The 24951-nt window shown below is 41.4% G+C and overlaps 1 long non-coding RNA gene across 1 annotated transcript; it reads right to left on the reverse strand.

Moving 5' to 3' along the window:
• Positions 1-100: 100 nt before the first annotated feature.
• Positions 101-23234, reverse strand: LOC116468338 (uncharacterized). The gene is made up of 3 exons (XR_004248026.1): positions 22985-23234; positions 22056-22169; positions 101-313 (listed from the first exon to the last, which is right to left on the reverse strand). It is a non-coding gene; the product is annotated as an uncharacterized LOC116468338 (long non-coding RNA).
• Between the last annotated feature and the right edge of the window lie 1717 nt (positions 23235-24951).

Consider the following 24951-nt stretch of genomic DNA (forward strand, 5'->3'; position numbering starts at 1 on the left):
TATAACAAAACACAGATTAACAAGAGAAAAACAGAACAGATTTCTTTAATCGAAGGCTTACCTGATACAGGAAGCCTTCAGAAATGAAGACCCAAAGACCCAGGGAAAACTATCCATTTTTATTCTTAGATTCGATGAAGAATGGACAGCCGTGTAGAAATGTGGTTGGACCAAAGAGGTCTGATCTAACAGTAAGAGACTGAGGGGGAAACTCAGCAAGGCCTGTCTGTTAGGATTCTTCTTAGTCTCTCTGTGTGGCCTTCCTTCTTCCCAGACACAAGGCAGTACCACTCTGGAATGAGGGTCTTAAAACCTATAATCAGACACAGTAAGTCAGAGAATTTCTTTATGACCAGCTCCTACACAGAAAGGCAGGAGAAAGTTAGAGAAATACCTAGGTTTTACAGTTTTCTTTGCGGGTAGAGGTGTTCCAGTTTCTATGACTTGCATTGGGGAGGAGGAATTCTGGTTTCTATGACACTTTGGGGAAGGAAGAGGGGCAAGAGACTGGAGGGCAGGAGAAGGTTGGAGAAACCTTGGTTCTGAGGCTGCTTCTGAAGCTTCCAATCTCCTTTAGTTCAAAATACTCAGCCTGCCAAAGCACCATGCTTGGGGTATCATTTTCTGAGCCCCAACATTAGGAACTATTAATATTCTCATGGAACAGCTGAAATTAAGGCCCAGAGAGGTTAAGTAACTTGCCCAAGGTCACACAGCTAGTCAATGGTGATGTTGGTATTTAACCACTATTTTCTACTGCCTGTCATCTTTTTTGTAGGGGAGGAATTAGAGGACAGGGAGGTCAAGTGAGTTGCACAGAGTCATATAGAACAAGAAACAAAAAGGTTTGGGTCCTTTCTTTCTATACTCTGCAATGGAGTCACTATCTTTCTCTGAGCCAAACACTTGCCTTGTGTTCGTTTACCACTTTCTCTTCATTTGGCCCATTCTTTTGTTTCACTTCGTTCTACCTCCTTCTACCTTCTTATGTCCTTTGGGGGCACTGTTTTTTAGCCCTCTTTCTGTATCCCGAACTCATGACTGCACTTCAGCTGATGTTCCAGAGTTCTTACCATGTGCCAGGGACTGGTCTAAGTGCTTTGCAAATATTAACTCACTTTTATTCCCCAAAACAAATCTGCGAGGCAGACAATATGATTTATCCTCATTTTACAGATGAGGAGACCAAGTCACCTCACCTGTCCAAGGTCACACAGCTAGCAGGGGAAAGAGCCAGGATTCAAGGCTGAGCAGCCTGGCTTCATAGCCCCATTTAAATAATTTTGCTACAGCCACCTTTCATTTGGGCCTTGAATGGATCAATGTATCCATCTATGGAAATATGTTCATACTTAGGTTTTCCTGGACATAAATACTCTAGATGTTGTTGTTTTCCGCTCCTTTCAATCTACCTAACAAACACATAAATTTAGACAGTGTGATCCCAAACCCTGAGAGGTAACTTTGGGGAAAGGAATTTCTAAAGGATATATCTGGGATAAAACTAAAAATTTGAGTTTTCTGAGTTTCAGTCTGGAATTCTATTTATCCATTAATTTGTTCATTCACTAGCCTGATGTTGCCTATTACCTGTCTGAAAAATATAACAGCAGTAAAAAATTACTCAATTAAGCTGTTTAAAGGATTGGTTCCTAAAGATAAAATAAGCTAATAAACTTGTTGAATAGGTTGGAATATGTTTGCAACTGTAGAAAACATGTCATTTTCCAAAGGAAGAGAGAAATTTAATCTGACAGAAGGGAGGATAACTAGCATGGGAATAGTAAGGAAATAAAAATTGTGAATCTAATTTCCTTTGTAGAGATGTATTAGATTTTAATCATCCAAACAAAATGGCTGAATCCCGTTTAAAGCCAAATCAGCTAAAATTTGCCTCATACTTATGTAAGTATCATTTTTTTCATTTGCCACTAGACTAAAAGCCGTTTGCATATGAAACTGAAGGATACACATTTTGGTCTCCCCCAGAATGCCTGGCACAGTGCCTAGCACATAGCAGGTGCTCAATAAATGTTTATTGAATTGAATTAAAAGAAGACATTCGCTACTTATCAATTCTGCATTCACTCCAGGAGAAAAAAAAGAGTGAATGTGATATTATGCTCTACTAAGTGCAAAAATGAAAACAAATGCCATCTCAAGGTTGGTAATTTAAGAATATAGGGACGTTGAAATAAAGGCTCTCCACAATGGAGAACTGCTTGCAAAGCATTTTCTATATCAAGGTTTGCTATAATGATACCACAGAATAGCCCAATGCCTTTCTATTTTAATTTTAACTTTTCCAAGATCAAAGAATAAAAAACTCTCTGAAAAAGACAGTCACTCATTATATTTGATCTCAATTTAAAGTTTGTTTTTTAACCTACTTAGATTCAAAGTAGAAGAACTTGGGGATTGAAGCAGCCTTGTTAATTTACCAGGGTATATCAGGGTTTTTTTTTTTTTTTTGGAGGAAAGCAATATACAATATCCCTTTCTTCTCATTGACAGAACCAATTGTGTAAGATACACAGGAGTCAGGCAGCTGTAAATCAAAAATACAATCTTTATTACCCACGAAGGTGTTTAGAGAAGGTGGTTTGGCTCCATTAGTGAGTATACTTGCTAGTACTGTGCCCTGAGATTAAATTTGCCCACTACATCTGCCATGCCAATCTTTGAGTGAAACAGCCTCAGACCTCCAATATAGGGGTGTGCCCTTTAAAACTTTATGGCACAGAATTGTAGAGGAGATTGGAATACATGCTCCCTACAGGCATGTAGATCCCAAGGGAACAGTAAAATGGACTGACAAGAACAGGCCTACTTTGGTCTTCCAGATGGTAAATCACTCCTCTTTTTCTGGAAGGAATGAGAAAGGGGATGGAGCAAGAGGCTTGGAATATTATTCTAATGGAGGTCACTTCACACAAAAAATCAGGAGCAGGGACTAATTGTTCCCTCCAACATATGACACATTTTACAGCAGATGTACTCTATTGCTGATAACTTGTGTATAATTTAAATTATAACTTTGAGTAATGATTTATTGAGTTCCTGCTATGTGCCAGGCACTATACTAAAAGCTTTACAAATGTGTTGGCTCATTTGATCCTCAAAATAACTCTAGGAGGAAAAATATTTCGGTGTTTCCTCAATAAGTTAAACATAGAATTACCATATGACCCAGCAATTCCATTCCTGGGTATACACCCAAAAGAATTGGAAACAGGTGCCCAAACAAAAACTTGCACACAATGTTCATAGCAACAGTATTCACAATAGCCAAAAATGGAAACAGCCAAAATGTACGTCAACAGATGAATGGTTAAACAAAATGTGGTATATTACAATAGAATATTAGTCATAAAAAGAAATGATTATACCTACTACAATATGGATGAATCTTGAAAATATTATGCTAATAAAAGAAGCCACATATTGTATGATTCCATTCATATGAAATATCTAGAAAAGGCAAACCCATGAATAGAGCAGATTAGTTGTTGCCAGGGGTAGGGTGGAAAGGGAGAATGGGTAGTGTCTGCTTAACAGTTATAGGATTTCCTTTAGCATAATGAAAAAGTCCTGGAACTAGATAGGGGTCATGGTTGCAAAACATTGTGTGCTTAATATCACTGAACAGTACTCTTTAAAATAGTTAAAACCATTTGAAAAGGTCAGCCATTTTAACCATTTAAAAAGGTTAAAACCTTTTGGCCTCTTAAGATGCCTGGAACCCTTTTGTCTGTAGTCAGCAGGGGATTTTAGAAGTTCCTGAGAATGATAATCATTGTACCTTTTCACTGTCAATGGAATGATCAAAGCCTGCTATCAGAGGTCACCTGGTAGAGAAGACTGATGAACTTGCACCTAGAATTCTAGATAAAGGTAATGGTTGCACAACATTGCATGCTTAATGTCACTGAATTGTACTCTTTAAAATGGTTGAAACAGTGAATTTTGTTGTGTGTGTGTGTGTTTTACCACATTAGAAAAAATAAGCTTGGTAGATAGATAAAGATTATTTCAATTTTAGAGATAAGAATACTGAGGCTTTCAGAGAGACAAGAACGATACTATCAGGCAGGGGATGAATCTAAGTATTGTGTGGTCTGGATGGTGTACAATTTTGGAGGGCCCTACTTAATAAAAATAATATAAAATTATGATTATAAAACTGCTAGGCTACCTCAGAAGGTTTTGCAAAGGGCCTTTGCAAAGGAGAACTCTGGAGCTTAAGCTGTATTAACTCCAAGGTAAATTCACATTTGCTGTTATTATAATTGAAAAATAAAAAAATAAAACCTATAATTCTATTTTCAATAACAGCAAAAACATATAATACCTAGGAATACATCTAACAAAAGGTGTGCAAGATCTCTACACTGGAAAGTATAAAACATTGCTAAGAGAAAATTTTAAAGACCTACATAAATAGATAGATATACCATGTTTATGGATTGGAAGACTCAATATTGTTAAGATATCACTTCTCCCCATATTGTTCTATAGATTCACTAGGGTTTTTTGTAGAAATTGTCAACTGACTCTCACATTTATATGCAAAGAACCTAGGATGCCTACAGAAATGCTAAAGAGAACAAAGTTAAAGGACTTAAACTACCTGGCTTCAAGACTTATTATAAAGCCACACTATCAAGACTGTATGGCATCAGGAGAAACAAATAAATCATTGAAACAGAATAGAGTGCCTTAGAACAGACCATTTACACATACAGTCAAATGATTTTCAAGAAAGTCTCTATAGCAATCCAATGGAGAAAAAAAAATGTTTTCAACAACTGGTGCTAGAGCAATTGGATATCCACCTGGAAAAGCAAGGGGGTAGAACTAGATTTTGAACCCAGATCTGTCTGCCTCTATTTCCCCTCACTACCTCTCTGCCCCCCTCCCATGCCTTGACTTTGCCCCACCTATTATTTTTTTTTTTTTTTTTTTTTTTTTTTTTTGAGACGGAGTCTCGCTCTGTCCCCCAGGCTGGAGTGCAGTGGCGCGATCTCGGCTCACTGCAAGCTCCGCCTCCTGGGTTCACGCCATTCTCCTGCCTCAGTCTCCCGAGTAGCTGGGACTACAGGTGCCCGCCACCACGCCCGGCTAATTTTTTGTATTTTTAGTAGAGACAGGGTTTCACCGTGTTAGCCAGGATGGTCTCGATCTCCTGACCTTGTGATCCGCCCGCCTCGGCCTCCCAAAGTGCTGGGATTACAGGCTTGAGCCACCACGCCCGGCCACCCCACCTATTCTTTCGGGCCACAACCTTCAGAAAGGAACCTAGAGCTTGAGACAATGGAGCAACCGAATCAATCATAGTGTCAGCTGTCTGCTAAAAAGATTGAGACTTGTCAAACGGAATGGAGTCTTGACTCTGAAGGAGTTGCCTGCCCTCAGTCTTTTGGCCCCTTAAGATGCCTGGGACCCTTTTGCCTGTAGTCAGGAGGGGATTTTCGAAGTTAGTGAGAATGATAATCATTGTACCTTTTCACTGTCAATGGAATGATCAAAGCCTGCTATCAGAGGTCACCTGGTAGACAAGACTGATGAACTTGCACTTAGAATTCTTGGGATCTGTTCTATTTCTTTTATTTATTTATTTATTTATTTATTTATTTATTTATTTATTTATTTATTTTGAGACAGAGTCCCACTCTGTCGCCCAGGCTGGAGTGCAGTGACCCGATCTCCTCGGCTCACTGCAAGCTCCGCCTCCCAGGTTCACGCCATTCTCCTGCCTCAGCCTCCCATGTAGCTGGGACTACAGACGCCCGCCACCACACCTGGCTAATTTTTAGTAGAGACGGGGTTTCCCCGTGTTAGCCAGGATGGTCTCGATCTCCTGACCTCGGCCTCCCAAAGTGCTGGGATTACAGGTGTGAGCCACCGCGCCCAGCCAGGACCTGTTCTATTTCTGCCTCTGTGTGACTTTGGGTATGTCACTTTAACCTCCCTGATCCTTAGTTTCCTCATCTGAAAAACTGGGTTAATAAACACCTCCTCTGCTTTATCCTACTGGATTGCTGTTAGATTCAAATGAAATAGAGTATATAAACATCCTTTGAAGACTATAAAGTGTTACATAAATATAATGTATTATGGTTCCATGTGTACGTTTTGTAGCTGAAGTGAGTAATAATATTATTTCATCTGTTTGAAATTCAAATTTTACATATCAAGTTTACTCTATAATTATTTTTCTAGTTCCTTTTGTGTTTACAAGAGAAATCTAACATTCTAATAATGATTCAAGATTCTTTAATTAGTGTATCTTTTGAGTCGGAGATAACTTGTTTAAAATTTCATTTACTCATTTCTTTGATTCGATAAGTATTTAAAAATTTCACTCATTCCATTCATTCATTTTATTCAACAAGTTCTTGAGTGCCTACTGTAGGCAAGACACTGTAAGTGCAGGGGATAAATGGATGAAAAGAGACTTGGTCCCTGTCTGTAAAAGGCTCATAGTCTGGCGAGATATAGACATTTAAAGGGCCAATTCTGCTGCAGTGCAACCACTGCTGTGAAGGACCCATGCGCGAGGTACTGCACTGGGGAGGAGCTTCTAAGTCTGCCTGAGATATCAGGGCAGGCTTCACAGAGGGGGTGATGCCATAAGTTGGGACTTAAAGGAAGAAAAAAGACTTTATTAAAGCAGTCTATAGTGAGTGGTATGGGCAAAACATGGCTAGAATGAAGGATGCTGTAGTGGGTGGAGTGGGGTGGGGAGGGAAGGGGAAAGCAGGGGTAGTGAGACATGTAGGAAGGCCAGTTAAGTGGTCATTGCAATGGTCAAAACAAAACAGTGAAGGCTTGAAGCAGGCTCATGGTAATAAAACTGGCAAAGAGGAGACTGACTTGAGACTTATTTAAGAGGCAGAACCCCTAGGATTTAGCAATTAGTTAATTGAATGCAAAGGCTGAAGAAAATCTCAGTCTACCTCTTATTAGTGACGTGGCTTTGGGCACAGGGCTTGACCTTTCTAATTCTCTGTTTCCTCTTTTGGAAAATGGGCAGTAATATTACCGAATTCATAGGGTTATTGAAAGTCTTAAAGATGCTTATTGTAAAAGAACCTACCACAGGGCTTTGTACAAATAGATTTTCCACAACTAATTAGTTTTCTTCCCAGTTTCTGTTTTTCTCCTCAGCCTATGCCATAGAAGGGTTATTCCAAATTATGGAGAGTTTGCTCTTAGAAATACTCTCAATAGCTAAAGACATCTGGGGCTTGAGGCTTTGGGGGCAGCATGTCCTGCCATAACACATCTCTGGAGTTTTCATGATAAAGCAACTTCTAGGCTGGATGGATCATGTTTTGAGCTCATGTGGTAATTCTTGTGTTCTTAAATTCTCTGAAGAAGCAAGTGGAGCTCCTGATAAGTTTCTAGAAATCTCCAAATGAGGTCTGACAGTATGGACTCTGTACTTTGGACCTGGCCGTCAGTTTACGTGGTCCTCACTCCAGACCTCCATGATGCAAGCTGATGGGAGCCAGGATCCTATGGCTCTCCTAGCTGCCAACAGGGCTGTGTGCCTCTTTCCTGCTCCAACTTGGGGCAAATGAAGGAAGGATTCTGGAATTTCCCTTTAGCTTCTACATAGGGTGTTGTTGCTCACCATACTTGAAGACCCAAAACTTTTCTCATTTTCCTATAATGCTAGAAACTACAACAAGAAATGGGGAAAGGATTCCCTATTTAATAAATAGTGCTGGGAAAACTGGCTAGCCATATGCAGAAAGCTGAAACTGGATCCCTTTCTTACACCTTATACAAAAATTAATTCAAGATGGATTAAAGACTTAAATGTTAGACCTAAAACCATAAAAACCCTAGAAGAAAACCTTGGCAATACCATTCACGACATAGGCATGGGCAAGGATTTCATGTCTAAAACACCAAAAGCAATGGCAACAAAAGCCAAAACTAACAAATGGGATCTAATTAAACTAAAGAGCTTCTGTACAGCAAAAGAAACTACCATCAGAATGAACAGGCAACCTACAGAATGGGAGAAAATTTTTGCAATCTACTCATCTGACAAAGGGCTAATATCCAGAAACTAATATCCAGAACATAACTTTAGGAAACACTATTCCAATCCTCCCTTTTCCCTGGTTGAAAGAAATGACAAAATCTGCCATACTTCCTCCCATGTCCTGGCTGGATGACCAGGTGACATTAGAGAAAGCAACACTTGAGGAGAGACAAACCCTGTGTGACGCATCCCTGAGAAGGTAGAAACAGACCTTGGAAACAATGGGTTGACTACAAAAACTACTGCCTGGAAAGATGCAGATTGAAAGCCCTGCAGTCTTCAGAGGTTAAGATAATTGAGAATTTAAGAGCTTTCCTAAAGTAAATACTCCTTTTATTTCTGACTACCATTTCTTGGGTGTTATTGCTATAAAGGAGGGACTCGTGGGTAACTTATGATATTCTTATACACAAATAATAATTAATTAGCTCCAGCTCTTGTGGTTACTATCTTGATCAGGATTTATGCCACTCTTTGTAAAACTAGAGCAGAGCTGATTCTTTCCTTTGTCAACCCATTTCACATTACTTTGCTACAGACCATTCAGATCCTGAGCTACTGGGAACCCTGTTAAGACACACCAGAGTAAAATCATTAATGATCTGCCTGCAGAAAACCTATGCTCTGCTTCTTGTCCCTGGCACCTTCTTTTGTGATGGAGCTTGGTCTAATGGTGTGAAATAATGTGCTAAAATTTTTTTTTTTTTTTGAGTCAGAGTCTCACTCTGTCGCCCATGCTGGAGTGCAGTGGCGCAATCTCGGCTCACTGCAACCTCCACCTCCCAGGTTCAAGCAATTCTCCTGCCTCAGCCTCCCGAGTAGCTGGGACTACAGGCGCACGCTGCCACGCCCGGCAATTTATTTATTTATTTATTTTTATTTTAGTAGAGACGCGATTTCACCATGTTGCTCAGGCTGGTTGCAAACTCCTGAGCTCAGGCAGTCTGCCTGCCTCAGCCTCCCAAAGTGGTGGGATTACAGGTGTGAGCCACTGCGCCCGGCCTGTGTTAAAACTTTGAGGGAAATTGAGTTCTTCCCCAGGAACTCGGTGCTGAGCAGGGATTCAGTCTCCTGAATGGTGTCTCTGCAGTAGAGAACAGCTGGGACATTGCATCTTCACAGCAATTCTGCTGGGCTGCAGGATGGGGCATTTCAATTAAACCAGGAGTAGTAGAAGATGGTAGCAGTCTTCACCTGGCAACTCAGCACCCAGTCCATAGATGTAATCAGGATAAGTAAATCCATGGTCTTATGGGAGATGTAATTTAGGATAGTACTAGGAGCCAACTTATTATAATAAAAAATTACATACAAGGAATTCTTAATTATCTGATAATGAAGAGAGGATACCAGAAATTGCAGTTCACAGATAATCCAAAAAGCTCATTTCAGATACTTGTTGTTTTTCTTTTTTTTTTTTTTTGAGACAGAGTCTCGTACTGTCACCCAGGCTGGAGTACAGTGGCATGATCTCAGCTCACTGCAACCTCTGCCTCCCAGGTTCAAGCAATTCTCCTGTCTCAGCGTCCTGAGTAGCTGGTATTACAGGTGCATGCCACCACGCCCAGCTAATTCTTGCATTTTTAGTAGAGACGGGGCTTCACCAAGTTTGCCAGGCTGATCTCGAACTCCTGGCCTCAAGTGATCCACCCACCTGAACCTCTCAAAGTGCTAGGATTATAGGCATGAGCCACGCTCAGCCACATGTTCTTTTTCATCCAACATTAATCCAGGACAGTGAGTGTGCCCTCTGTATTTTTAGCAGCAGATACAGATAAAAGTCGGGCTGCTTTGGGATAGCCAGGCATGGTGGAGCGAAAGCACTGCCTCCGGTTATACCTCTTAAGCTCATTCCCCCTTGTAGCTGTGGCACCTAAGGGCTCAGAGAGGAAGCCCGGAACCCCGAAGAACATAGTTCAAAAACCACTGACACACATTACCTCTCGATTCTCACCTGCCCTGGGAGGTAGGCAGGTCAGGAATTAACATTCTTATTTTACAGATAAGAACAGGTTCAGGGAGGCTATGTCATATCGGTAGTAACCCATGGATCTGGGACTTGAATGCAATCTTCTGGTGCCAAATTCAATATTCTTTTAACTGCACATATCCCCTGCCCTTTGCTCACTTCCCCAGCCTAACCTCTGATGATTGAATGCCACAAGAAGAAAATTCACCAAAGGAGAATTAAAGGCTAACCCACACACCATCAGAAATCCACAAAGCCTCCCACATTTGCTGAACTATTCGTTCCTCATTCTGGAAGTGACAAGTCAGCCATGGGTCTGATGATGAGAGGTTGAAATGAGAGTTGTTCCCTGTTTCACTGATCACCTTTAGTGACTGGAATTTCAATTTCTTAATCATTTCTGTCACTACTTTGCTCTGTCTAAATATTTAGGCAGATCTGTGCAGAGTGGATTTGTCTGTTTGATGTGCTACATATATTTATGTATTCTGATAGTCAGTGAGGAAACCATGCCACAGAGAGCAGATGTGATGTGACAGTTGCCAAATGTGGCTCTCACTTTTCCTGGCATTCCCTGTGCCTCTCAAAGGCAGTGCTGGATTCTGCCTTGGGACCACAGACTCCTAGAGAACTCGACCACCTGACTTTCCTCTTCTATGTTCATTTCCTGTGAAATATGGCCATATCCATGGCTTCGATTACTTTCCCAAACTCTGGCCAGATGCTCGATTCTATATCTGCAGGCCTAACCTCTCTCTGAAGTTTCAGAGCTTCCTTTCCAGTTACCCGTTTGTAGGAAGAATCCAAACTTGGATATTCAAAGTTAAATTGACTTTTGGCTGAAATGGTGACCCTCTGAATTTCCTTGACTAAGGCTGCTGCCACCTACCTCCTAACAAAGCTAGAAAACTCAGAGCTTTCTTGAACTCTTCTCCTCTTTTGCTATCTACTTTAACTAATGTACCAAGTCATTTAGATTCAACATTTTAAATATCTCTCATCTGTACCTCCCCGCTTCCCATCCCAATTCCCACAGTTTTAGTTCTGTCCTTCATCATTCCCTACCTGACAATTGCAACAGTTTAATGGGTGTTTCTCCAATTAGCTTAATTGGCCTCTTTCCCTGTTGATTCATTTCCTATGCTGCCCCAACACTTAACCTTTCTAAGATTAGCTTCTTATAAAGGATCCCGCACAGTCTATCTTTAATCCATCTTGTCAGACTCATCTCCTATTGCACAACTCAATCTTTTCTTTTCCTTGACCCCTATATCCATTCAGTCGGGAAATCCTCCAGGCTTTCTGATAAAATATATCTCACAGCCCCTGCTATGCTCTTCCCACTGCTAGTCTACCAAGATAATGCTGAGACTCATCACTCCTTGCCTGTACTTTTGTGATCATCTGAGAGTTCAGCTGATCTCCTTGTCTCCAGTACACCTTCATGTGATTTTTTCCTCCAGTATATCAGTATATTTATTATTACAGCTTTATGTTCTATACTTAATATCTGCCACAGTGAGTTCTGCCCTATTTCTCTTTTGTCATCTCTCCCTCTTGTCATGAACTCATTATTTTCAAGATTGCAAGGTATTTATAAACTTTTATTCCATGTATATGTTTAAGATCTTAAAATATTAAAATTATAGTAGGCAGATTAAGTTGGAGGAGAAATAACCTCTTTATAATTTTGAACTTTCCCCATTCACGAACATAGTATGTCTTTTTATTTGTGCATAAACATTTAAGTCCTTTAATAGAGTTTTTAACTTTTCCCTATGAGGTTCTTTTTTTAGGTTAATTCTTAGATATTTTATTACTCTGTTGCTATTTAAAATAGTATTTTGTTTATATTATATTTTTCAGCTGGCTGTTGCTAGCATACAGGATGCTTTTTTGTGTCCTTTCAATTCTGGAACTCGGTTTATATATAAATGAGTTGGGTAACTTTCAGGCCTTTAAATTTTTCTGAAACATCTTTGATAAGAGAGAGTATCTATTCCTTGAAAGTTTCATAAAATTTACTTGAGGCATGTGTGGGTGTGCATGCAAGAGGGGGGTGCATGTGTGTATGTGTGTGTGTGCACGTTTAGGTACAGAGTTATTGATGCCTATTTTAATTGATTATAGTTGATTCCAGTTTTTTATTTCTTCTTGCCTGAGAAAGTTTTTGCTTGAGAAAGTTCTGCCTCCATTTTATTTGTGTAATCAAATTTATTAGTATATCATTCCTCATAATATTCTTTCCTTACGTTTAAAATCTACTATATTTTTAGTTATTTTCCATTTTTAGTCTATATCTTATTTATTTGTATCTTACTTTTTCTCCCTCATTACTCTTGCCAGAGGTTTGTCTATCTTACAAATCTTTTTGAAGAAAACACTTTTGGTTTTGTTTTTCTTCTTTATTGTATTTAACTTTTTGAGTTGATGAGTTAATTCATTAGTTTTTAGCCAAGGAGTATTTTTTGGAATGTCTCTTGCATGTTAAAGTTCCTTTAGCCTTGTTTACCCAAGAATATCTTTATTGAATCTTCACATTTAAATGGGAAAGTTTAGTTCTAGGTTAGAAGTCCTTTTATTTCTACTCCTTGAAAATAACACTCCATTATGCCGGGCACGGTGGCTCACGCCTGTAATCCCAGCACTTTGGGAGGCTGAGGTGGGCAGATCACGAAGTTAGGAGTTTAAGACCAGCCTGGCCAACATGGTGAAACCCCGTCTCTACTAAAAATACAAAAATTAGCTGGGCATGGTGGTGCGTGCCTGTAATCCCAGCTACCAGCTACTTCAGAGGCTGAGGCAGGAGAATTGCTTGAACCAGGACCCGGGAGGCAGAGGTTGCAGTGAGCCGAGATTGCACCACTGCACTCCAGCCTGAGCTACAGAGGGAGACTCCATCTCAAAAAAAAAAAAAAAAAAAAAAAGGAAATAACACTCCATTGACTTATTGATTCCCACGTCACAATTGAGACAAATGATGTCAAATGTATTTGTGTTACTTTGTAAGTCATATATTCTCTTTCTGCATGATTGTAGAATTGCCTTTTGGAATTATACTATAAATTCTAAGGGAGGTTTTTTTCCGCCTTTTTTTCTTCTTCTTCTTTTGGTATTGTATTAGTCTTTCTATCTAAAATATTTATTTCTTCTAAAATCTTTTATTCTGGGAATTTTAGGTCGTTTTTTATTCATATATTATCTCCCATATCAATCATCTATTGCTAAATACATAACAAATTACCCAAAACTTAGTGGCTTGAAAGAACAACAGTTATTTCTTGTGGTTCTGTGAGTTGACTGGGTGGTTCCACTGCTCTTCTCTGGCCATACTCATGTGGCTGCTTTCAGCTGAAGAGAATCCAGGGGACTGGGTTCATCTAGACAGCAGTGGCTAGGCCCCTCTCTCCATGTGATCTTTCGTCCTCAAGAAGGCTATAGTAGGCCGGGCGCGGTGGCTCACGCTTGTAATCCCAGCACTTTGGGAGGCCGAGGCAGGTGGATCACGAGGTCAGGAGATCGAGACCACGGTGAAACCCCGTCTCTACTAAAAATACAAAAAAAAAATTAGCCGGGCGTGGTGGCGGGCGCCTGTAGTCCCAGCTACTCGGAGAGGCTGAGGCAGGAGAATGGCGTGAACCCAAGAGGCGGAGCTTGCAGTGAGCCGAGATTGCGCCACTGCACTCCAGCCTGGGCGACAGAGCGAGACTCCGTCTCAAAAAAAAAAAAAAAAGAAGGCTATAGTAGGCTTCCTCAGATGGTCAGAGCAGCTTTTGGCACAAGTGCTTACTAAGCCTGTTTGCTTCCAATTCACTGATATTTCATTGGCTAAAGTAAGTTACATGATCACATATCCCACCCCAAACCCAAAGCACATGTACTTAACACATTTTTGCTTGCATCGCATTTATTGATGTCCCATTGGGCAAAATAAGGCAAATGATCAAGTTCAGCATGAATGCAAGATGGGACTGATCATGCATTGTAAGAGGTGAGATTCACTGAGGAGCATAGTTTTGCAATCTACCACAATTCCTTTGTCTTTCCTTCTGGGACTTCTATTACATGGATGTTAAAATTTTCTAATTTTTTTTTTCACTTTTTTCTTCCTGGTGCCTTGTGAAGTTCCTCAACTGAATCTTGCGTTCATGAATTCAGATTTTTCTGAATCTATTCTGCTTTTTCTCTCTTCACTTAATTTCCTTAATTAAGCTGTTATATTTTTTCTACCTGGTATTTTTGCTTGGTTCTTTTAAAAATGATTGTATTCACTTCATGTTAACAATATACGATCAGGCCGGGCGCAGTGGCTCACACCTGTAATCCCAGCACTTTGGGAGGCCGAGGTGGGTGGATCACCTGAGGTCAGGAGTTCGAGACCAGCCTGGCCAACATGGCGAAACCCCGTCTGTACTAAAAATACAAAAAATTAGCTGGTCATGGTGGCAGGCACCTGTAATCCCAGCTACCTGGGTAGGTGAGGCAGGAGAATCGCTTGAACCTGGGAGGCAGAGGTTGCAGTGAGCCGAGATCGTGCCATTGTACTCCAGCCTGGGCAACAAGAGCGAGACTCCATCTCAAAAACAAACAAACAAAAAAGCCACCACCATCACCACCAACAACAAACAATATACGATAACCTCTGTCTTTGATAGTATACGTTATGATTATTTTAATTTTTAATTAATTAATTTTTGAGACACGGTATCACTCTGTCACCCAGGCTGGAGTACAGGGGCACTATCTCAGCTCACTATAACCTCTGCCTCCCAGGTTCAAGTGATTCTTCTGCCTCAGCCTCCTGAGTAGCTGGGATTATAGGCATGTGCCACCAAGCCCAGCTGATTTTTATATTTTTGGTAGAGACGGGGTTTCACCACGTTGGCCACGCTGGTCTCAAACTCCTGACCTCAAGTGATCTGCCTGCCTTGGCCTCCCAAAGTGCTGGGATTACAGGCATGAGCCACCATACCCAGCCTATTTTAATTTTTTAACATCTATCCCACCTAGTAGGAGTGATGAAGTTTATTACCTTTCTTTTAGTGGTTGCATTCCTCAGTTATCTGGTATTTTTCACTGCAATTTCATTTTGCCATGTAGATGTCAGCTATTTGACAGGACATTTGACGTAGAGGGGAGAAGCCTAATCTCAGCCTCTCACTGGGGTCATTCCTGTTGATTGTAAGGAAGATGAAGGGAGTCAACGGATCAGAGTCTGGGTTTGATCATGGCTGGTTGTTGCCTCTTCATAAGGTGACCCTGCTGCCATAATCTAAGTTCTCATAGCTCTGTCCTAGGTACTGGTTGAGGTTTTGTTGTTGTTTTCTTTTTCCATAGATGTTGTACTGTCTTGATGGGAAGGCACAAAGAAGGGGCACTGAGGTATTCCTTTCTGTTCCTGTCCATCCCTCCTCCTCACAGCAGGCTTCCAGAGTCATACAGTGAACATACCACCCCTCTACTGGCCTGGAACTCAATTTTTCTGTCTCTCAATAATGTTGGGGCAGGCAGAATCATTTAAAAAGCTTTCTCCATTTTGAATCTCCCCCTGAAGGGGAAGTTGGCCAACTACAAACCACCATTTAGAGCCTGAGTCGACCCCTCCCAGACTCAGCTGGGTCTGTGCAGTTTATCCCCTTCGTGGAGTCTCCTCCTTTTGAGGCCAAGTATTTATTAGTGATCTCTGATTTCCCTGGCTCTTGGAACTGTCATATGTTCCTTGTCTTTCCTCTGCTTCCTTCTAGTTTGTTGTTGACATCAATAAGGTCATTTTACTTGGTGCTTTGGCCTCACCCTCTGATATTTTGGAGTTTACGGAGGTGCCTTGATACCTGGTTTTGTTCAAGATGTTATCTGCAGGTGGTTTTGTTTATTGGTTTTGTTTGCTGTCTTAATTGCTGCATCTCTTTTTGTGGAGGGGAGTCAGGGAGATGAAAAAACCAGACCATCTAGATACAAGTCCTTAGACATTTGTCCAAACCCACAGAATGTACACCACCAAGAGTGAACCTCAATTTAGACTATAGGCTTTACGTGATAATGATGGGCCTAGGTAGGCTCATCAGTTGTAACAAATGTACCAATCTGATGAGGGATGTTGATGATGGGAGAGGCTGCGCATGCGTAGGGGCTGGGGCAAAACAGAAAGCAACAAAACTTTGTGTCTCCACTGTGTGTCTCCTTATGCAACCTTTTTCTTAGTTCATGCACAGGCCTCTCTCTTTTTGAGAACAGCCGAGGCTCCTTTCTGTCTCTTCCTTCAAGATGTTTCCCTAACTCAGAATGCCCCTGGCTCTCCCCTCTGACTATTCTAGTCTTCACCATTCACCAGGGACAAGTTCAAGTCATGCCTCCTCTAAGACTTCCCCTCTTATGCCTCTCCTCCAACATCTTATCACTAGAAACAGTTGCATTTTTAGAGCACTTGAATTTAAATGCCAGACACTGCTAAATGCTCTATCTGTATTATCCTATTTAATCCTCACAACAAACCTAGCAGATACTACAATTACCATCCCATTGTATAGGTAAGAATACTCAAACTTAGGTGAAACGTAACATGCACAAGGCAATAGTCAGGGGCAGAATTAGGATTTAAACCTAGATTGTGTCATTGTGTCTTCAGAGACCACCTTCTCAATCGTTTTGTTACACAGCGTCTCAGAGATGGCTACCATTAAATTTTCTGATGCACATCCTTCCAGACATTTCTTTTTCTTTCTAAATATACAGATACATGTGCTCTTTTTGTCTCTCTTTCAGATAGGAAAAGTTATTTTGCATAAATTTTATGTAAAATTTGCATGCATTTTTTCCTTGATTCTTAAAGTTATTAGCTACAGAACCAAGAACAGTCCTGCCTTTTGCCTTCCAACTAGATTTTAAATTCCTTGGTGACCTCTTATTTCTGGCTATCCCCTTTCACTACAATTAATGCAGTACTGAGCACTCAGCAGGTGCTTTAGAAATGCTCACTGAAATAAGAAAGGACAAAACAAAAAAAGGCAAATTTTCACATAGGGTATAATAGGTTGTCACAAAGGCCTAGGGGGCTAGGAGAAATGATTCTTATCTCTCTCTGATCTGTCACTTCTAGGTGACAGATACTTAGGACAAGATACTTTGGACAAGATACTTAGGTAGGAAAGGTTAAGAAATGAACCTCCTGTCTCCACAGCTGTGGAGGAAGACCAGGCATATTTGTCACGGTCATCAACACACCTCCTGGGCAGGGAGGTTTGGAGGAGAAGGAAGATAACATCTATCAATTGCTCAGAGCTCCCTGCAGAAGCCAGACCACACATGTACCAAGGATAATTGCTGGGGGGAGGGAGCAGGAACAGGAGATCTGGTCCTTGTGCTCACCCAGCAGGATGTGAAAAATTCAGCTGGGTTCTTTTTATAGTTTCAATCATCCCTGGTAATGAAGATTCTGCAATTAGAACTCAGCTGGCAGTTGTGTTGGGGATGTGTGAGGCAGAATAGAATCCTGGGTCTGCAGGAGGGCAGGCCTGTTTGTCAGGACGACTTCAAGGCGCCGCTGGAAGCAAGTGATGTGATATCAGAGCGAGAGCTATTTTTACAGACCACTTTCTAGCCACCATCACTCCTTAAATAAGTTCCACTTGGGCATTACAACTTTAACATTTTATTTAGGCTAATTCAGCTCTCAATGATCTGTACAAAAGGAGGGAAGTATTGACACAGATAGTGGAAAACAATGACACCTCATTTATTTAGGTCACTGCTAATATGGAATTTATAATAATTTCACCCAGACTTGATTGGAGTTTATTTGTTTATGTTTTGAGAAAGAGCATCTGTTGAAAAATATTCAAAGTGGGTTAGCCTACTTAACAAGGTAAACTGCTTTCCAATACTTAAGCAGAACGGTAAGTAAACTTTTATTGGGCACTTACTATGTGCTAGGCACTGTGCTAGCACAGTGTATTGTTAGCCGTAATCCATTCAGTCACCTTACTAGATAGGCACTATTACGAACCCCATTTTGTAGGTAACAAAGTGGGCCTCTTGTCCAAAGTCACATAGCTAGTAAGTGTCAGTCCCTAGATCTAACCCCAGCTAAACTTAAGCCACTTTTGCTCTCAGGCATGAAGCAATAAGTTGGTTACAAACAAGGCTCCTCTCATCACAGAACAACTCTGGTCATCTCTGCATGGCATAACTGTTAGCAATTACGGTTATCATCACTGATTTTTAAAAATCTTTGCAGTAGGCTGGGTGTGGTGGCTCACGCCTGTAATCCCAGCATTTTGGGAGGCCGAGCCAGGTGGACTTCACCTGAAGTCAGGAGTTCCAGACCAGCCTAGTCAATATGGTGAAACCCTGTTTTTACTAAAAATACAAAAATTAGTTGGGCATGGTGGTGGGCACCTGTAATCCCACCTAATCGGGAGACTGAGGTGGGAGAATCTCTTGAACCCGGGAGGCAAAGGTTTCAGTGAGCTGAGATGGAGCCACTGCACTCCAGGCTGGGTGACAGAGTTAGACTCCATCTCAAAAAAAAAAAGAAAAAAAAATATTTGCAGTAAAGTATATGAGGGAAGTGTCAGTTTCTGGCTAAATTATGAAATGCCTTGCTCATTCCTTGCTTATGTATGTACCTCCTGGTTCCTTCTCAATTGAATTTAAAACTCTTGATAACAACTCCTACACTGTGACAACCATTCCACCTCCCTAAATTGTCTTATAAAAACAGAAAGCACATCGGCTCAAATTGACATTTCCATCCTGACAAACTTATCTGGGAGCTATAAGCTGCAGTTTGCTGCTACAGTCATGTCTTTTTGTGGGCTAGGTAGATACTTCCTGTTCCTTCCTTAGGTGGAAACTCTGGGATCACATGTAGCATACAGACTGCCACGTGCAGGGCAGTAGAGACCCCATGAAAATAAGAAAAACAGAAAGAAAGAAAACTTACTGTTTCTTAATGCTCTCATAGTTGTAGAATACAATAATCTATTTTATACTTTTTAAAGAAGATGTCCATTCATGAATGGATATGGATAGACCCATTCATAAATGCATAAACTAAATTCTCACATGTAGGAGCAGTATGGCTTTGTGGATATATATTATTCTGATAAAATGTGCCAATATCCTAAGTCAGGAATAACCATTACAAAAGATGAGTAAACACACACACACACACACACACACACACACGGCTAGGCACAGTGGCTCACGCCTGTAGTCCCATCACTTTGGGAGGCCGAGATGAGCAGATCACCTGAGGTTGGGAGTTCAAGACCAGCCTGACCAACATGGAGAAACCCCATCTCTACTAAAAATACAAAATTAGCCAGGCGTGGTGGTGCATGCCTGTAATCACAGTTACTTAGGAGGCTGAGGCAGGAGAATCCCTTGAACCCGGGAGGCGGAGGTTGCAGTGAGCCGAGATTGCACCACTGCACTGCAGCCTTTTGAAACTCCGTCTCAAAAGAAAAACAAAACAAAACAACTCCCCACACCAACACACACACACACACACACACACGCACACCCCTAGTGATTATAACTAATATATTGGAAACCTTTATCCTTCTGGTACTGTAAGCCTCCTGGTACTGTAAGCCTCCTGGTACTGTAAGTCAACAGTCAAAATGTGAAGTTTCATTTATGTTTGTAGTTGTGACAAAGAAGCAAGCCGAAATAATGGTATTAGTGCCAACAATGTAAAGATCAATAAGCTGGTGATTTTTCCCTTCAGAGACTGGAGCAGCAAAGAAAGTGAGTTGAAACTGACAGACATTCAAGTAGCTACAACTAAATAAGAGTAGGTTTTGGGTGCTTTGTAAAACCAATTTCACTAATAGCATATGCACTCACACAAGACTTTTATAAAAGATAAGAAAAAAGTTTGAAGAAAGTGTACTTTGGCCTTAGGTTGAGTATTAGTATTGAGAAAAGGCTACTATGTTAAAACAGAAAGGAAAAACCTAAATGTGGTTTTAAATATAGCCCCCTCTAGGCAGATTGTCCCAAACAATTTTTTTTTTTTTTTTTATCTCTGGTCAATTTAATCGCTGGTAGATTTTTTTTTACTTCAGTCCTACTACATTCAGTAGCTATGAAACAGAATATAAGTTAATTTTAATTCGAGTAAATCTACGGTGGCAAAATCTATATTAAAAAGAATCACCAATGACCTTCCAAGGACAACTTTCCAAAGCCCTAATTTTGTGGTCATCTGCTGTTTTGAATGATACGTGCCAATGCCTACTGCCCTTTGTGTGGATAATCAGAGCTGCCGTCCATAAACTATGCATGATAAATACCAGCAGGTACGCATGCAGAAGTTGGGGCAGCAGGAGCACCTTTGCATGGCTTTCCTTCGGGTAAATTGGGAGGGCTGTTTGATTTCAGGCCTGGGCTGGTCATGGCAGTGGATGGGCCTAGAGTTTCACTGATTCCCGGGCTACACATAGGAAGGCAGGATGTGAGGGATGTTCTGAAGAGGTAAACTGAAGGGGGTAGGTGAGAAGCAGGAACTAAATCACACTGTGGCGGAGATAAAGGGTGGGTGGTAGGGAAAGGTAGAATGAAGAGCTGTGCAGAGCTGCCACCAGCCCATATGGTGGCATTTTGGGTAATTAAAAAAAGATGTGCCTCTAAGTGGATGCAGCACAGTGACAGGGTTCACAGCTAGACAAGCATGCTTCAGACTGGATTCTGTCCCATGGGCTAGGAGCTTACGTTCAGAATGCAGCCTACATAACCATAGAAGGTACCCTGGAGTCAAGAGGAAGAGGCTGGAAAGTCTTCTGAGGGATGGTCGGAGAGACTTTGGAAAGCTGTTATGAAAGTAAAATTAAGAACAATATATACTTAGCATTAAAAAATATAGAAAGAAGTAAAAGTAAGAAGCCCTATATCCCCAAAAGCAACCACTCTTGACACTTCCTTGAATATTCTGGAAAAAAAAATGTCTAGCATAAAATTTATATGTATAACATTTATATACTACTATATAGATATGTACATTTACAAATAATTTTGTATTTACCCAAAGTGTTCCTATGATACATAGTTTCTGCACCTTACCCTTTTCATTTAATATATTTTGAAGGAATTTCATACGGTTTATGTTAATCCATGTCTTTCTTTTTTCTTTTTTCTTTTTCTTCTTTTTTTTTTTGAGATGGAGTTCTGCTCTTGTTGCCCAGGCTGGAGTGCAATGGCGTGACCTTGGCTCACCGCAACCTCCGCCTCCCAGGCTCAAGCGATTCTCCTGCCTCAGCCTCCCAAGTAGCTGGGATTACAGGTGGGCACCCCCACGCCTAGCTAATTTTGTATTTTTCGTAGAGAAAGGGTTTCTCCATGTTGGTCAGGCTGGTCTCGAACTCCCGACCTCAGGTGTTCTGCCTGCCTCGACCTCCCAAAGTGCTGGGATTACAGGTGTGAGCCACCACGCCCAGCCCATGTCTTTTGTTTTTTTTTTTTACTGGATATGTGGTATCCCATGGTATAGATGTACTCTAGTTTAATCCATCTTTTATTAGTAGATATTGATTCTTTCTGATCTCATACTATTTTGATACTTCAGTAAATGTCCTTTATATCACTCTTGATATACTGGTTAAGTAAGGAGAATAAAGTGGAATCACAGCAGTATGTCCAGTTCAGGCTTCAATGAGCTAAAAGCCATGGTGGGAACTTGGCCTGACAAGTGTCTTGCCTTCAACAGATTTGCCTTACTTATGGTGGCTGATGCCAAATGGGCTCTGGGGGTAAAATGATAGGGTGGTGCGTTGGTTAACGCATGCTTTGCTTCTTGTGGGTCTGACATAACAGCAGCTCTCTTTCTGAATAGACCCATAGAATGACCCATGAACTCACCCCTGCAGTGGCTGCCCTCACACCCTCTGCTTTACACCACTGGATGGGTTATGAAGCAGGTAAAGTCTCTTTAACAGCACTCTGCGGAAAACAGGCCTTGAGTGGCAGCTGTGGATCCAGCTCCACTTGGCAAATTTTTTTCCAAGAGAATGGATCTTTTGAGAATACCTCTGAAGTTGTGGTTACAATCCATTTCAGAGCTTCTGTGCTCAATTTATACTTCCCTGGAGAGCTCAGTGGGCTCAGTTATGCTGAATTATACTGGCTCTGCTTCCAGATTTTCTAAAATGAGAAATTGAGGAAGAAGTTACATTAATGACCTTCCTTCTTCCTGAAATTTCAATCAAATGATTGGAAAGCAATCTGCATAGTAATTACAACGCCCCTCCAAGAGAATCCCTGTGCCCTAGCCAAGGAGAAGAACATGGAAGTCGTATCTATAATGAAATTCAGACCCATCCACTTCTAAATCACAGGGAGGTTAATTCAGCCTGTGCAGTCACAGTCAGAAGTATCATAATATACTGGTCACTGGGACAACTCACATTGTTCTTCTCCATATGGAAGGGCAATAGAAAATAAACTGTCACCTGGACAAGGCTTGTGCTGACAGGGACCTTAATCTGGGACTGATTGTTAAGGACTTTATGAAGGTGCCACTGACCATTCTAAACTATGAAGGGAAGCCCTGCCTTTTTCAGCATCTAAGCACAAAATATAATGGCCAGAGTCCTTGCCCTAAATTCTCAAACCAAAGGATTACACAGCTAGTGGATGCTAACAGTGCTAATGGGTCACACTTTAGAGGAGTTAGAGGTGTTCAGGAAGGGAGAGAAGTACACATTCCTAACCTTTTGAGAATGTCTACCCACAGACCTCCACTGTTACCTCTGCTAGCCGGAATGTGGTGCTGGGGGTATTTACTGTTATGACTTTGCATGGCATTTCTCATGCTTTCACTGATTGCTCCAATGAAATTACATGGAGCCTTTACCTTCTGTGATTAAATAATATTAACTTCTCAAGATGAAATAAATCCGCACTCAATCCTCAGGGCTGTAATGGCAACTAAAGAGCCACCACCTGGTGTCTACAACCTGCTGGCATTCAGCAAGATTCCTTGGTCTCCAAGTTGTTCCCTAGGAGCCCTCCTTGTCTCTCCATTGCTGAGTTATCTCCAGTTCTTCCCAAGCCAGCAATTAGAGGAGGCCTTGGCCATTGAATATGCCCATTGTCCAGCTGGGCTTTTCAAAAAAAGAGGCAAGTTTTATTCCTTTTCTATTTACTCTTGACAAGTGCTCCAGCACTTGTTTCAGAGAACAAGTGGTTTCAGAGAATGGCTTTCTTCCCAGAGTTCCAACAGAACTCTTGTCTGTGTTGAGCTTGAGGTTCTGATTGGTCCTTATGCAGGGCCTTGTGATGGGTGGTGTCATGTGTGAGGTGGGCCTATGTGGAAATGCTGAGTGAGAGGCACCGAATGACACCAGGGATTCCAGTGAACTAAGACATCTACACCATAAAATACTGCTGCTGGATGACATGCACTTTAATGCTGGATTTGACCCTGTATTATTTGTTTCATCACCTTGGGGGATGTGTGTGTGTGTGTGTAAGTCAGCATACCTATTCCTATGTCCTTTCCAGAGAGTTGGGCTGTTTCCAAACTGTTACATGCTGTATTAATTTCCTGTGGCTGCTATAACAAATTACCACAAATTTGGTGACATAAAACAATAGCAATTTATTCTCTTTCAGTTCTGGAGGCCAGAAGTCTGAAATCAGCACCACTAGGCCAAAATCAGAGTGTGGGCAGGGTCGTGCTCCCTCCAGACACTCTAGGGGAGAATCCATTCTTTGCCTTTTCCAGCTTCTGGCAGCTGCTGGGATTCTTTGTTTCATTGGCGGCATTGCTCCCATCTTCAAGGCGGGCATCTTCAAATCTCTCTCTGCTGCGTCCTTACGTGGTCTTCTCTGTGTGTGTGTGTCTAATCTCCCTCTGCCTCTTTTTTGTTTGTTTGTTTGTTTTTTGTTTTGTTTTTGAGACAGAGTCTTGCTCTGTCGCCAGGCTGGAGTGCAGTTGCGTGATCTTGGCTCACTGCAACCTCCGCCTCCCAGGTTCAAGTGATTCTCCTGCCTCAGCCTCCCAAGTAGCTGGGACTACAGGCAACTGCCACCACGCCCAGCTAATTTTTGTATTTTTAGTAGAGACAGGGTTTCTCTGTGTTGGCCAGGATGGTCTTGATCTCTTGACCTCGTGATCCACCCCCTCAGCCTCCCAAAGTGCTGGGATTACAGGCATGAGCCACCGTGCCCAGGCTGCCTCTCTATTTTAGGGATACATGTGATTGCATTTTGGGCCCACTCAGATAATCCCAAATAATTTTCTCATCTCAAAATCCTTAACTTAATTACATCTGCAAAGACCCTTTTCCCAGATATGTTAACACTAACATATTTGAAAAACAGAGGTTAATCACAGATATTAAGACCTGATGCCCTTGGGAGATATTATGCAGCCTATTACACATGCTTCTTCTATGTATTTCTCATATTGCTCTGCATGCAAAATAGACACTTTATAGATTCTTCTTTAATTAAATCAAATCTTTATTGGAATGAACCCCAGAAGTCTGAAAGATTAGCCTGTATGAATTCATCGGTCAGGTACCTCCCACCCACCAGATATCCCACTTTGGTTTTTGGTTTCGTTTTGTTTTATTTATTTATTTATTTTTTATTTTTTATTTTTTATTTATTTATTTATTTATTTTTGAGACGGAGTCTTGCTCTGTCCCCCAGGCTGGAGTGCAGTGGCACGATTTCGGCTCACTGCAAGCTCCACCTCCCGGGTTCACGCCATTCTCTTGCCTCAGCCTCCCGAGTGGCTGGGACTACAGGCACCCGCCAACACGCCTGGCTAATTTTTTGTATTTTTAGTAGAGACGGGGTTTCACCGTGTTAGCCAGGATGGTCTCCATCTCCTGACCTCGTGATCCGCCCGCCTCGGCCTCCCAAAGTGCTGGGATTACAGGCTTGAGCCACCATGCCCGGCTCATTTTGTTTT

This window comes from Hylobates moloch, unplaced genomic scaffold, assembly GCF_009828535.3.
Source record: "Hylobates moloch isolate HMO894 unplaced genomic scaffold, HMol_V3 SCAFFOLD_5, whole genome shotgun sequence".
Lineage (NCBI taxonomy): Eukaryota > Metazoa > Chordata > Mammalia > Primates > Hylobatidae > Hylobates > Hylobates moloch.